The following is a 16,193-nucleotide window of genomic DNA, read 5'->3' as shown; positions in this document are numbered from 1 at the left end:
AGTTAACAAGGATATCCAGGAATTGAACTCATCTCTGCAGCAAGCAGACCTAATAGACATCTATAGAACTCTCCATCCCAAATCAACAGAATATACATTCTTCTCAGCACCACATCGTACTTACTCCAAAATCGACCACGTAATTGGAAGTAAAGCACTCCTCAGCAAATGTACAAGAACAGAAATTATAACAAACTGTCTCTCAGACCACAGTGCAATCAAACTAGAACTCAGGACTAAGAAACTCAATCAAAACCGCTCAACTACATGGAAACTGAACAACCTGCTCCTGAATGACTACTGGGTACATAACGAAATGAAGGCAGAAATCAAGATGTTCTTTGAAACCAATGAGAACAAAGATACAACATACCAGAATCTCTGGGACACATTTAAAGCAGTGTGTAGAGGGAAATTTATAGCACTAAATGCCCACAAGAGAAAGCAGGAAAGATCTAAAATTGACACTCTAACATCGCAATTAAAAGAACTAGAGAAGCAAGAGCAAACACATTCGAAAGCTAGCAGAAGGCAAGAAATAACTAAGATCAGAGCAGAACTGAAGGAGATAGAGACACAAAAAACCCTCCAAAAAATCAATGAATCCAGGAGTTGGTTTTTTGAAATGATCAACAAAATTGACAGACCACTAGCAAGACTAATAAAGAAGAAAAGAGAGAAGAATCAAATCGACGCAATTAAAAATGATAAAGGGGATATCACCACTGACCCCACAGAAATACAAACTACCATCAGAGAATACCATAAACACCTCTACGCAAATAAACTGGAAAATCTAGAAGAAATGGATAATTTCCTGGACACTTACACTCTTCCAAGACTAAACCAGGAAGAAGTTGAATCCCTGAATAGACCAATAGCAGGCTCTGAAATTGAGGCAATAATTAATAGCCTACCAACCAAAAAAAGTCCAGGACCAGATGGATTCACAGCTGAATTCTACCAGAGGTACAAGGAGGAGTTGGTACCATTCCTTCTGAAACTATTGCAATCAATAGAAAAAGAGGGAATCCTCCCTAACTCATTTTATGAGGCCAACATCATCCTGATACCAAAGCCTGGCAGAGACACAACAAAAAAAGAATTTTAGACCAATATCCCTGATGAACATCGATGCAAAAATCCTCAATAAAATACTGGCAAACCGGATTCAGCAACACATCAAAAAGCTTATCCACCGTGATCAAGTGGGCTTCATCCCTGGGATGCAAGGCTGGTTCAACATTCGCAAATCAATAAACATAATCCAGCATATAAACAGAACCAAAGACAACAACCACATGATTATCTCAATAGATGCAGAAAAGGCTCTTGACAAAATTCAACAGCCCTTCATGCTAAAAACGCTCAATAAATTCGGCATTGATGGAACGTACCTCAAAATAGTAAGAGCTATTTATGACAAACCCACAGCCAATATCATACTGAATGGGCAAAAACTGGAAAAATTCCCTTTGAAAACTGGCACAAGACAGGGATGCCCTCTCTCACCACTCCTATTCAACATAGTGTTGGAAGTTCTGGCTAGGGCAATCTGGCAAGAGAAAGAAATCAGGGGTATTCAGTTAGGAAAAGAAGAAGTCAAATTGTCCCTGTTTGCAGATGACATGATTGTATATTTAGAAAACCCCATTGTCTCAGCCCAAAATCTCCTTAAGCTGATAAGCAACTTCAGCAAAGTCTCAGGATACAAAATTAATGTGCAAAAATCACAAGCATTCTTATACACCAGTAACAGACAAACAGAGAGCCAAATCAGGAATGAACTTCCATTCACAATTGCTTCAAAGAGAATAAAATACCTAGGAATCCAACTTACAAGGGATGTAAAGGACCTCTTCAAGGAGAACTACAAACCACTGCTCAGTGAAATAAAACAGGACACAAACAAATGGAAGAACATACCATGCTCATGGATAGGAAGAATCAATATCGTGAAAATGGCCATACTGCCCAAGGTAATTTATAGATTCAATGCCTTCCCCATCAAGCTACCAATGAGTTTCTTCACAGAACTGGAAAAAACTGCTTTAACGTTCATATGGAACCAAAAAAAACCCTGCATTGCCAAGACAATCCTAAGCCAAAAGAACAAAGCTGGAGGCATCATGCTACCTGACTTCAAACTATACTACAAGGCTACAGTAACCAAAACAGCATGGTACTGGTACCAAAACAGAGATATAGACCAATGGAACAGAACAGAGTCCTCAGAAATAATACCACACATCTACAGCCATCTGATCTTTGAGAAACCTGAGAGAAACAAGAAATGGGGAAAGGATTCCCTATTTAATAAATGGTGCTGGGAAAATTGGCTAGCCATAAGTAGAAAGCTGAAACTGGATCCTTTCCTTACTCCTTATATGAAAATTAATTCAAGATGGATTAGAGACTTAAATGTTAGACCTAATACCATAAAAATCCTAGAGGAAAACCTAGGTAGTACCATTCAGGACATAGGCATGGGCAAAGACTTCATGTCTAAAACACCAAAAGCAACGGCAGCAAAAGCCAAAATTGACAAATGAGATCTCATTAAACTAAAGAGCTTCTGCACAGCAAAAGAAACTACCATCAGAGTGAAGAGGCAACCTACAGAATGGGAGAAAATTTTTGCAATCTACTCATCTGACAAAGGGCTAATATCCAGAACCTACAAAGAACTCAAACAAATTTACAAGAAAAAAACAAACAACCCCATCAAAAAGTGGGCAAAGGATATGAACAGACATTTCTCAAAAGAAGACATTCATACAGCCAACAGACATATGAAAAAATGCTCATCATCAGTGGCCATCAGAGAAATGCAAATCAAAACCACAATGAGATACCGTCTCACACCAGTTAGAATGGCGATCATTAAAAAGTCAGGAAACAACAGGTGCTGGAGAGGATGTGGAGAAATAGGAACACTTTTACACTGTTGGTGGGATTGTAAACTAGTTCAACCATTATGGAAAACAGTATGGCGATTCCTCAAGGATCTAGAACTAGATGACCATATGACCCAGCCATCCCATTACTGGGTATATACCCAAAGGATTATAAATTATGCTGCTATAAAGACACATGCACACGTATGTTTATTGCGGCACTATTCACAATAGCAAAGACTTAGAATCAACCCAAATGTCCATCAGTGACAGATTGGATTAAGAAAATGTGGCACATATACACCATGGAATACTATGCAGCCATAAAAAAGGATGAGTTTGTGTCCTTTGTAGGGACATGGATTCAGCTGGAAACCATCATTCTTAGCAAACTATCACAAGAACAGAAAACCAAACACCACATGTTCTCACTCATAGTTGGGAACTGAACAATGAGATCACTTGGACTCAGGAAGGGGAACATCACACACCGGGGCCTATCATGGAGAGGGGGGAGGGGGGAGGGATTGCATTGGGAGTTATACCTGATGTAAATGACGAGTTGATGGGTGCTGACGAGTTGATGGGTGCAGCACACCAACATGGCACAAGTATACATATGTAACAAAAATGCACGTTATGCACATGTACCCTAGAACTTAAAGTATAATAATAATAAATAAATTTTAAAAATAAATAAATAAATAAAAGCTTTTTCCAGTTGCTTCATGGAGAATCAGTTCTAAAGAGGGCAAAATATGGAAACAATGAGCCTTTTTCGCATTTCAGGTAAAAGTGATGTGGCTTCGACTGAGTGATGCGGAATAAGAATGCAGCAGGTGGGCCGGGCACCGTGGCTCATACCTGTAATCCTAGCACTGTGGGAGGCCGAGGGGGGCGGATCACGAGGTCAGGCGATCAAGACAATTCTGGCTAACACGGTGAAACCTTGTCTCTACTAAAAATACAAAAAATTAGCCAGACGTGGTGGCAGGCGCCTGTAGTCCCAGCTACTGGGAAGGTTGAGGCGGGAGAATATTGTGAACCCAGGAGGCAGAGCTTGCAGTGAGCCGAGATCGTGCCACTGCACTCCAGCTTGGGCGACCGTGCAAGACTCCATCTCAAAAAAAGAAAATAAAAATAAAAATAAAAATAAAAAACAATGAAGCAGGTGGATTGGGGATTCATTTGAGCATGAAGCTATAGGACTGTTGGTTTGTTGCATAAAAGGGGAAATGGTCTTTAAGACTACTGCTACATGTTAGGCAAGTCAGGAGAATTTCCAGAGATATGGTGGGGCGCTTTCTGAGATAGGAAAGATTGGGAGAACAAGAATTCAGAGAATTTCCAAGGGATCGAGTATTTTCCTAAGAGCATGGGTCATGAAACGTGGTAGAGCCTGGGCATCCTCAGTAGTACTGACATACACCTCCCGCTGTGTCATTTTAGCACTGACACTCAGTCCTGGAGCACAGAAATTCCCAAATGGGAAGAGGCGTGATACTGTTGGAACTCAAGTGTGGTGATGAGGTTGGTGGGGATTTGCAACACACCAGCTGTGTGATCTCGATGGAGACCTGCTGCATCTGGCCTGCATGAGGTCAGTCTCTGGTGCAGTGGGGATAAGGGCACCCAACTCCTAGATCTGTCTTGACGATTCAACAGAGTCATGCTCGTGAAATAAAGGTAAGTCCTGGTACATGCTGGGCCGTTGGCATGAATTGTTATTGATATTATTAATATCCTTGGTGTTTTTATTAATATTTTTAATACTGACAGGACATCAGCTCAATTACTATAAAAAAACCTTCAGAGATATCCCAAGGCCCTCAGACAGTCTTCACTCCTCCATACGTTTCTCCAGCCTAGTAGCCAACCCACTCTTGCCTCGGCCTTGTTTTTCAGTTAAACAAGTGGCTCTAGGCATGTTCCTAAAGCTCTGAGCAGTTTGTGAGTTGTGTTCTCTCCTCCTCAGGCCTTTGGCAGGCATCGAGGCCCTTTAGCAGATCTAGGGAGTTTGCTTGTACTCCTCCTTTCCAGGGAGATTAAATGTGAATGAATATTGGATTGGTCAAATGCTCACTGTGTCTGTTGAAAGGATCTTTCTGTTACTTTCCTTTATCCTATTATTTGTGTAATACATTGATTGATTATTGGATAAGTCAACATTGCATTTGTGAAATAATTCCAACTGGTCTTGTTCAGGAAAGTAGTCATGTAAATAGCCTTAATTTACCCTTGTATTTATTGATGAATCTATATTATGTTTGTGTAAGGAAAACAATTCTGTAATTTGAAGGTAACTTTCTGAAAAGTTTCTAACTCTGCATCTCTTTTATGCATCACTCTACAATATTTTAATTGTAATACAAACACATAACAAAATTTACCATTATATACCTTTTTAATTGCATAATTTGGTAGTATCACATATATCCACATTGCAATGCAGCAGACTTCTAGAGCTTTTCCATTGCAAAACTAAAACTCAATACCCATTAAACAACAACTGCTTATTTTACGCTCTCCTGAGGGTAAAAATGGCGGATATTCTTAACCCTGGATACATTCTAAACTGATAGCCACTATTATCATTTCATAATTCTTAGTGTTGTGAATTTTGACCATGACTAACAAAGTTATGTCCTTGTAGATCAAGATGGTCAAATTGGAACAATTGTTAGTGAAAAATGGATTGTTCAAGTGAAAACTAAATGTGACCCTTACATACTTAAGTATACATAGACATGAAATGAAAATTGGAGAGACTGTGTTTCCCTTTCACATTCACCCTGGCAGTGATACCTGTGATGGCTGGAAGCCACAGCAGGTTAGAGCTCACACTCACCTTCGTAAGAAAGGTGAATGTTTGTTGGTCCAACGAGAAGTAAGAAGAAAAAGAGTTGGAAATAATAAAATACTTTTTAAAATACGAGTAAAATGTGGTTTACAGAATACAGACTATTCATCCGTATTGACACTAAAGATTCTAAAATATAAAAATAGAGCTGGGAAATGTAGTGAGCAGATTGGAAGTGAAGGAACTTTCCAAAAAGATGATGCTTCTGCATCTATTCATTCTAAAATTACTGACAGCAACAGAGGTCGGAAGATGTTGAAGATGGGCTGGAAAAAAGGAGATGGGCTGAGGAAGATGATGGGGGAATGAAAACTCCAACTTAGTGTCAGGTTCAGCGAACACACATAGGCTCGAGGACACGAAATCCATCCTCAATTGAAGATGTTCACCTTCTCCAAAAAAAAAAAAACTGGCACAAAGCATGAGAGAGGTTTGCTGAAAACGTCCGAGAAACTGAACCTTAAAAAGATGACCCAGAGACCATGCCTTGGGTAAAAGGGACGTAGAGTGAAGGTTAATCATAGAAAAAATCTCAATCGCTTTAAAAAATAAAATTTGGAAACACTTATTTATTTTATTTTTTGCAGAAACTTTTCTCCTCAAAAAAGCCTGTGGCACATAGGAACTCTGTCACAGTTTACCCCTCCCTGATTCTGAAATGTGTAATAAAGTTTGGTTTGCAGCTTTTTAAAACCAGCTTTTAAACTAACAAATAATGACTGAATCAAGTTACACAGTAAGTGGACTAAAGTTTACAGGGCACAGATGAGTTTATCAAACTTCATTATTTTATCTTGTCATTACAACTTCAATATAAGCAAAAAGCTCTATATGCAAAACACATATAACCACTGATAACTTAAATGTACATTTGTCTTTGTCTCCATATATTCACAGTAAGGCACACAGCAAAAAAAAAAAAAAAGTTTATAAAAATAAATCTGACTCTATGCATCTTTGTTTATGCCCTTTAGAACCTAGAGAAAAGAACTTCTTGTACCTGAAATAGCCTAAATAATATTATTGAAGAACTAATGAACAGACATATTGTAGAAAATTAGTCTGTTATTGTTTTCTTCTGTGAATAATCTGTTTATTTGTACTATATATTCAGTATTTATATTTGGTTTGTATCACAGCTAATGAGATATTTAGATATGAACAACTGAGTAGAGTGCTAAAATAGCATGCTGGCATTTGTAGTTTTCATAAATATTATTGCAGGCAATGGAGTTGTGCCAGAGAAATCTGTTTTCTAGTACAAAAGGAATACTTAGCCAAGGCCTCAAGTTTAAGATATTTATTGAAAATGTCCTCAATTGCAATAAAAACATTATAACATTAAAAAATTTTTTTAAAAATTCTAAATTAAAATTCTAATTTAAACAAAATTCAAATGATGCCTTTTATGGAGGTAGGGAGGTGCTAATGAAGTAGAATAGGAATTGAAGCCAAAGACCTTGATTCAGGTAAATAATTTTACCCATGTTAGTTTTATGTTAAAGGAAAAAATTAATGTGACCATATACTACTTAACTGCAGTGCAGTATTTCAGAAATTCGTGCATAATACATAATTACTTTTCTAATGGTAAAAAAGGAATCACATTCGACAAATTATTAAGGGAGGAGACCACCCCTCATATTGTCTTATGCCCAATTTCTGCCCCCAAAGAAAGAAGAAGTAAAAACTAAAAGGCAGAAATGAAATCCACAGGCAGAGAGCCTGGCGCTGCATCCTGGGCCTGGTTAAAGATCGACCCCTGACCTAACCAGTTATGTTATCTATGGATTCCAGACATTGTATGGAAAAGCATTGTGAAAATCCCTGTCCTGTTCTGTTCCATTCTGATTACCGGTGCATGCAGCCCCCAGTCATGCAGTGACGAGTACCCCTAGCTTGCTCAATCGATCACAACCCCCTCACAAAGACCCCCTTAGAGTTGTAAGCCCTTAAAAGGGACAGGAATTGCTCACTCTGGGAGCTTGGTTTTTGGAGATGTGAGTCTTGCCGTAGCTCGCGGCCAAATAAAGCCCTTCCTTCTTTAACTAGGAGTCTGAGGGGTTTTGTCTGCAGCTTGTCCTGCTACATTATTACAATATGGTCTATTGAAGACAGCAGTATTTCAAATGAAGAAACTTGGAATTTCTCATGAGGTGATGATCTATGCCATAGAAAATCTATGTAAAATATTTTATTCATGTATGCAACTGTTGACCTTTCTGCTTTTTAGGAAAACAACATGCTTTAAAAGCTTAATGCAGATACTAAAATCACCAAGAAGTTACAAGAATTCACAAAATGCCTAATATAGTTGAAATGAAATTATGGAAACTTGTCATCACCAGAAGAAAATAAAAGTAATGATCCAGAGAAGTATCAACCTAAGAGGCCAGTGCTCCATTCAGATGCATCTGATCATGAGGATGTCAGATCCATGTGGGTTGTTCAGCTTCTGACAAGGCATATGGAATAAACACAGATAAATTGCCTGCAGGCATCCAGAGTATGCTGTGTTCCATATGTGAGAACTAAATTATAAATTATGTTGCACAAAAGGAGATACACTACTAGTGTGAAGCCTTAGATAAATTATATGGTACATAAAACTCAGATATGAGGTTTATATTTAAATGTTTGCCAATATAACTAAAAAAATGAAGCCAAAATACTGTGGGAAAAAAACTATGAGCTTGTCCAGTCATATTTGGAAAAGAGCCAAATGGAAAGTAAACTATTGAAAATGTAGTAAAACAATTTAATGTACAGCATACAAATTACACATTAAAATGGACTGAGCTGATGAGCAGACTACTGCACTGAAATGCTGAGCACAATTAATGTAGTCATATACTTTATAGAAGGCAAATTAATACAAAATACAAATATATGTGAAGATTAGAGGAGAAGAAATGAAAAACATTTAATTGTTTTACTAGACTATATAAACAGGAAGGCAATATTCAAAGAATTGGTGACTCATAAGTTTCAGAAATTGGAAACAAGACATGAATTTTATTAAAGTTTAGAGTATAATGTGTCAAAAAAAGATTTAAAATCCTTAAAAGAAAGAATGACTTTGGTTACTGTGAATGGTGCTTTAATAAACATGGGAGTGTGATTATCTTTTTGACAGATTGATTTCATTTCCTTTTGACATATATCCAGTGGTGAGATTTTATGGTAGTTCTATTTATAATTTCTTGAAAAACTTCCATGCTGTTTTCCCTAATGGTTGTACCAATTTACACTCTCACCAACAGTGTATAAGTGCCCATCTACAGATGAATGAAGAAAATGTTATACACACACACACACACACACACACAAAATAATATTCAGTAATAAAAGAGAATGAGCTGTCATTCATGTTAACATGGATGTATCTAGAAGACATTATGTTAAGTAAAATAAGCCAGTAACAGAAAGAAAAAGACCACATGATGTCACTCATATGTGAAATCTTAAAAAGTTGATCTCATAGAAGTAGACACTAGAATGGTGGTTACCAGAGGCTAGGGAGAGTGAAGGGATGAAGGGATGCGGAGAGGCTTGTCAAAGTTCCAAAGTTACTTTGATTTAGAGACTAAATTTTGGTGTTCTATTACATAGAAGGGTGACCATAGCTAATAATAATGTACTGTTCTCTTGGAAACAGGCCCCCAAATCTGGCCATAAACAGGGCCCCAAATCTGGCCATAAACAAAATCTCTGCAGCACTCTGAAATGCTCCTGATGGCTGTGACACCCACGCTGAAGGTTGTTGGTTTACCAGAATGAAGGCAAGGAACACCTGGCCCACCCAGGGAGGAAAACCGCTTAAGGCATTCCTGAACCACAAACAACAGCATGAACAATCTGTGCCTCAGAGACATGTTCCTGCTGCGGATAACTAGCCAGAGCCCATCCCTTTGTCTCCCGTTTTAGTTAATCTATAATCTATAGAAGCAATGTTTATCACTGGCTTGCTGTCAGTAAATATGTGGGTAAAACTCTGTTCATGGCTCTCAGTTCTGAAGGCTGTCAGTCCCTGATTCCCACTCCGCACTCTAGATTTCTGTGTGTGTGTCTTTAATTCCTCTATCGTCGCCTGGGTTAGGGTCCCCACGACCGAGCTCGTCTAGGCACTGTACATTCTAACACAGCTAGAAGAGAGGTTTTTGAATTTTATTAGCACAAATAAATGTTTAAAGTGCTAGATATGCTAATTACCCTGATTAGGTCATTGTACACTGTACAAATGCATTGAAACATCACACTGTACCTCATAAATATGTACAATTATTAGGTATCATTATAAATAAAATAAATCTTGAAAGAATAATGATTAAACTGAATGGCATCAAAAAGAAAAAACTCTTAAAAGCAGCGAGATAGAAGAGAGATAACCTTTGAAGCTGAGGGCTGACTCTTACCTCTGTATCAAGTCAGAAAACAGAAAAATTAATATCAATAAACTATTAAAATAAAAGCTCTGGACAGCATACAAATTTATTAACAGAGGGAAAGAACAATCTAGAAAAAAAAATATGTGCATTTGCCAAGGAATTAATATCCAGATTACATAAGGGATTCAACTCAACAGCAATAGAAATAAAAAAACCCAACTGAAGAGTGAGCAAAAGACCTCAATAGACATTTTTCCATAGAAGACACAAAGAAATGCTCAACATCCCCAATCATCTGGAAAATGCAACAAAATCACGTGAGATGTCACCTCGCCGCATTTAGAATTATCAAGAAGATGAAAGATAACAAGTTTAATGAGGATGTGGAGAAAAGGGAACACTTATACACTGTTGATGCGAATGTAAATTTAGTACATTTTTAGATTTATTCATCTATTTGTTAGAAATGTGCATAGAAAACTATGCAGGTTTCTCAAAACAAAAATAGAAACAACAACAACAACAACAAAAGAAAAGCAAAAACCTAAAAATGGAACTACCATACCATCCAGCAATCTCATTATTGAGTATATATCAAAAGGAAATAAAATCAGTATATTGAAGAGATATCTGCACTCCCATATTTATCATAGCTCTACTGATAATAGCCAAGATATGGAATCAATCTTAGCGTCCATCAGGGATAAATGGATGAACCAAATATGGTGTATACACACAATGGAATAGGATTTAACCATAGAAAGAATGAAATCCGGTGCTGCGCGCTGAAGTCAGCCTCTGACATGGTCGCCCAGCGCCGGCTTCAGGCCTGGCCACGCGGGCCCCTACAGTTGGGCGTCCTGCGCAGTCCCTCCCTCAGGATCCCCCACCCTCCGCCTGCCAGCAGCTGGGGCTTTTGCGGTCCCCGCGGCTGCTGCTTCTGCTGCCGCAGCTTAGAATTAGAGATGCCTGGTCCTGCTCTCAGGGCAGAACCCCGAATTTAGCAGCAGCAGCGGTTTACGATGCTCCCCCTCCGTCGTCAGGCACTGACTCAGAGCTTCCCCGTCCGCCATGCCTGGAGTGAGTCCGCCATGCCTGGAGTGAGTCCGCCATGCCTGGAGTGAGTCCGCCATGCCTGGAGTGAGTCCGCCATGCCTGGAGTCCGCCATGCCTGGAGCCCACCCGCATCGCAGCGCCCAGTTGCTCCTGCTGGCGGCGGCCGGCGGGGTACTGGAGCAGCGGGACATCTCCGGGGAGCGGGCGAGGGAGGAGCCACAGCCACCACGTCCTCTCTTTCCTGGGGGATGTGCAGAATCACCATGAAATTATGACTGTGTCATCCTGTGAATTACCAATGGGAAAATCGGAATCTAGAAAATGTTGCCACCATTTTAGCTCACCGTTTCCCCAAGAGCTATGTTTGGGTGATGAAGTGCTCCCAAATGCATTTGCAGAAATTCAGCTGCCATGATAATTTTGTAAAAAGTAGTAACTTTGGTTCCCCAGAAAAGAATAGTGACTCTGGAGCTTTTAAGCACCTTTATATGTTATTAGTTAGTGCTTCGAAGTCAGAGTAGTTTATCAAATAAAAATTTCATTGTTTGGAACAAGGACTCCACAGCATCTAGTTGTAGTCCATTTCTTCTGATACTACAAATCTTTCCCAGGGAGAAAAAGAGAGGACCTGTGAAAAACCTGATGAGTTGGCCGTGAGTTTTTATCCAACATCACTAAGGGATGCATCTTTTACTTTGACTGGATTCAATAAAGGTTACGTTGTTTTGAATCAGTTTCTTTTTTAATGGAAAGAAGCCAAGAAAGACAAGAACATAGATGCTTTTAATAAAGCATAAGAACAATGTATTGACTGGATTGTGGTCATTCCGGAGGAAGCAATACTTGGGTTACTTATCCACAAGTCTTGAAAGAATTTGCACAAACAGGGATTATTGTTCACATTCACGTAACAATTTGTCAAGTATGTGATCCAATAAGATCTTGGATTGGAAAGGAGCAAAATAAATTTGTTCTAGATACTTGGGGATATCGGTTTGCAGGCTACTAGCCGAATTCATTTCACAAAGGAAGCTCCCACCGTATTCACTTCAGAGTTCATGAAGAATTTTGAGGCTACAATTATATTAATGTACTTGTTCAGTGGAAGAGCATAAGCACTTTGAGTGTTATAAATTCAGATAATGGAATGTAATTCATAGAATGTAATTCAGTTTTTGGGGGGCATGGGGGAAAGCCCACATTCTTCACATATGAGTGTAATGTGCAATAGTATTTCTTGCTCATAAATGTGAGCAGTTTTTAATTTGGGTTGCGTTAGAATTAGTTAATTTGAAATCTAACAAAGAGGTTTGTTATAATACTCAGGCAATATAAGACCCTTAAAAATGAAAGTTACAACATAGTTCTTGTAAAAGGTAACTAAAATTTTTTCTGTTGGAAATAGTTGATTTTCTGAGTAATGGTACTCATTTTGGCGACATTTTAACAGTAATTAGCTATTTTGGCACTGCACTTAAAACTTGAGTGACAACATTTTGTTTCTCTTCAAACAAAAGCAAAGGCATAATGTTGTTTCCTATCATTTCGGAGCAACTGTACCCTGCCTCTTACGTTTTGTAAACTCATTAACTCATTCTTTAGTGTGCCACCAAGTGCGTTTTTCTTGAGAGTCAAAATATATTTGTTTCCCAATATCCAAAAAGGTACAATAGTGTAAAGGTGGTTTTCAAAAACATAGCCAAATGTGGTGGCATACGCCTTTAGTCCCAGCTACTCAGGAGGCTGAGTCAGGAAGATCCTTTGAGCCCAGGCTGTAACGCTCCATGATTGTGTTTGTGACTAGCTGCTGCACTCCAACCTGGGCAACATAGTGATACCTCATCTCTAAAACAAAGAGAACAAAACAAATTACATTTAAGCACTATCACTTAATTTTTAATTGACAGTCTTTAATTGATTGTTTTGGATAAGACAATCAATTCTGGGGCTTCTTGAATCTTGGCCAAACACAGTTGTTTTGGAAAATTGTTTTAAATTCAGCATATTTATATATTTTGAATAAAAATGTACTACAGGGAAAATTTCATATATCTAAATCAATGTTTCTCCAGAATCATGACTTTGTCTAAAAAAAAAAAAAAATTATCCTTGGCTAAAATTCAAAATTACATTGCTGTAAGAAAAGTTACAAAGGAAAGTTTAGAGACACAAATAATTTAATTTGGGCTCAAAAACTGAATTTGTTTAATATTGCTACATAATTTGGGTATGTAGCCACACAAAATAAAAATGTTGATTTATTGGTTTCTTCACAGAATTATATTTTAATGACTCTATAAATACATTCCAAATATTCAGAGACTAATGAGAAAGAGTTCTTACTAAACAAATACTTAAAAATAACAACTTTTTGTTTATGTTTTGCACTTTTTATAGAGATCGGTCTTTTTGTTGTGTCCTGGCTCAGAAAGTGTGATTTGTTTTTTCGTCTAAATGACCGAAAAGACCAGCCTCTGAAAATTGGTTTGGGGGCCTGAAGACATACTTCTGCCAGATAAGATGGGGTCAGAACATTTTATTCTGTGAAGATCGTGTGGATGTGGGCCTTTGATGGTGTGATATTGAGGTTTCCTGTAGTTTCAAACCCTAAAACCTTCTTGTCTGATGTACCCATTGATTCCAAATGGTTTACAGTAACAGATTTTTACTCAGCTTTCTTTAGGATTCCGGTTGGAAAAAAGTCAGTATTCCTTTGTCTTTCTGTGAAAAGAATCAAAAGTACACTTGGATGGTAATTTCCCAAGGGTTTATTGAAGAATTTTCTTATTTATTTCTGGGCATTACCTCAAGATTTAATGACTCTGCATTTTCCTTGAAACTCTGTTCTCATTCAGCATGTAGATAACGGGTTGTTACACCAGAGTACACTAAAGAGTGCTCTGAAATTAACAGAATGTTATGAACACCTCTAAACACATAAATTAGAAAATCTAGACAAAATGGATAAAATAATTTTATTTGACTAAAATCAAGGTTAAGTGTTTGTTCTCATTTTGCTCAATCTGTGAGCTGTATTGGACATGGATAATCCAATTGAAGACTTACTTCTTGAAACACTTTCCTGTTTTGCTGAAGACCCCGCTCATGAATTTTTTTGACCTTTGTCATTCTACTCATTCTTTTCCACCACATCTCCAGTAATTCTTAGTCCTCTTCTCACCCTGTGTCCCTCTCTTCTCAGAGTTGTCCCACATAGTTTCAAAGCTTTAGATACCATGTCTCTGCTGATGACTCTCAGGCCTGAGGCCTTTTCCTTGAGGGGAGCACCAGAAGTTATCCCTGACTATTATTTTTCTTCTCACATCCCCATGAAACCCCACAACAAGTCCTGTCATAACAAGTAGGAGTTGCTGAGCAGGCATCGCTGCGACATGTGACTATTGCAACAGCAGAAATAAATCAGAGACCTCCTTCCTACTGAGCCTGTATATGACTTCCAGTTCTCTTTAGCACAGGGTCCCAGACAGCCACAAAGTCATTGTTGTCAGCTTACAAGATCAAAGCTAACCTTGTACAGCACAGTAGAAACTGTACCAGAAGCTTCCATAAAAAAATATTAGCCAACAGAAGTGTATGATGAGCTCTGTGCAAGAACTTGGGATCCCAAAATACTTCCTGGTGAGGACTCACAGCCAGATGACTGCATTTTCTTTCTTTTCACTTATTCCCCTTCTAACCGATATAAATATTGGTGAAACAAACAAAGTTATTAAAATTACAACAATGTGGGCCACACCAATATAAGTGAATAAATAATGTAATATTGCAAAAAAAGACAAAACAATTTGCACAGTCTGATGACAGCTCTGTCACATAGGTTCATTAAAAACATTCAACAGAGAATTTGGAAAGTATAAATTATAAAAATAAAAATAATACTTTTAGTTTGTTTGAAGTTAAAAAAACATGTTTAACAATAATTTGACACATAGAAAATTTAAATCTTAGCTATACTGAAACTTCAAGTCTCTAGAATGAGTCCTTCCCCAAAGGTTCATGTCACTCAAATATTATTACAGTTTAATAACTTTTAATGCATAATGCAGCTTATGAAACAGATTTACAGAGAAAGGACTAACCAGTATAATACTACATATATTAATTTCAAAACATTATATATCCTATTATATATGCACTATTGGACACCTACAATGAGTCAAGCACTGCTATGAGAACTTTGCATTTATTATCTCTCAAGAATTCTCTTTGAGGTAGATTTCAGTATCTTCAATTAAGAGACTAACTTATAAACAATACATATATTTGAGGAAGAAACTAAAACGTGAAAGGCTTTTAAAATTACAATGTTGAATAAGAAAAGAACATTACAGAAGTACACACAGCATGTATCTTTACAGAAAGTTTTAAAACTTACAAAGTTAAACAATGTATTATTTAGATACCTACATATGTAGTATAATTAATAATAAAAGTCAAAGGAATTATACTTTATCAAAACTGAGCATGAATGATGATTTTCTGAGGTAGAGAGGCAAAGAGTTATACTGGGAAACACTGTGTAGACAATACAGACAGCTTCAAATGTAGGGGTAAAGTTTGATTAAGTAGTTAGTAGGTACGGGGTGTTGAATTTATTTTTCTACACTCACACACAAATGCACACACACACACGATTTGGCTCTTTAAATCCATAAATAACACATCTGCGAATTCAAAGCAATCTTGAATAAAATATGTAGTTAAGCATACAATGTTTACTTTTGTACCGATCATGTACAGACATTATTGTCATTATTCCCTCAGCAATACAGAACTATTTACATAGCATTTATGTTGCTTTAGATATAATAAGTAATCTAGAGATGAATTAAGTAGTATAAAGGAGATTGTGCTTAGGTTATACGAAAATAATCCTCCTCTTGGCTGGGTGCAGTGGCTTACGCCTGTAATCCTGTCATTGTGGGAGGCCAAGGCGGGCAGATCTCCCTCCCTTCCTTCCTTCCTTCCTTC

The 16,193-nt window shown here is 37.7% G+C and overlaps 1 pseudogene; it reads left to right on the top strand.

Moving 5' to 3' along the window:
* Nucleotides 1–11,087: 11,087 nt before the first annotated feature.
* On the top strand, nucleotides 11,088–12,273 carry LOC105483018 (mitochondrial protein C2orf69 pseudogene; annotated as a pseudogene).
* The last annotated feature ends 3,920 nt before the right edge of the window (nucleotides 12,274–16,193 follow it).

This window comes from Macaca nemestrina, chromosome 18 (assembly GCF_043159975.1).
Source record: "Macaca nemestrina isolate mMacNem1 chromosome 18, mMacNem.hap1, whole genome shotgun sequence".
NCBI classification, from domain to species: Eukaryota; Metazoa; Chordata; class Mammalia; order Primates; family Cercopithecidae; genus Macaca; species Macaca nemestrina.
This window is presented reverse-complemented; position numbering and strand designations above follow the sequence as displayed.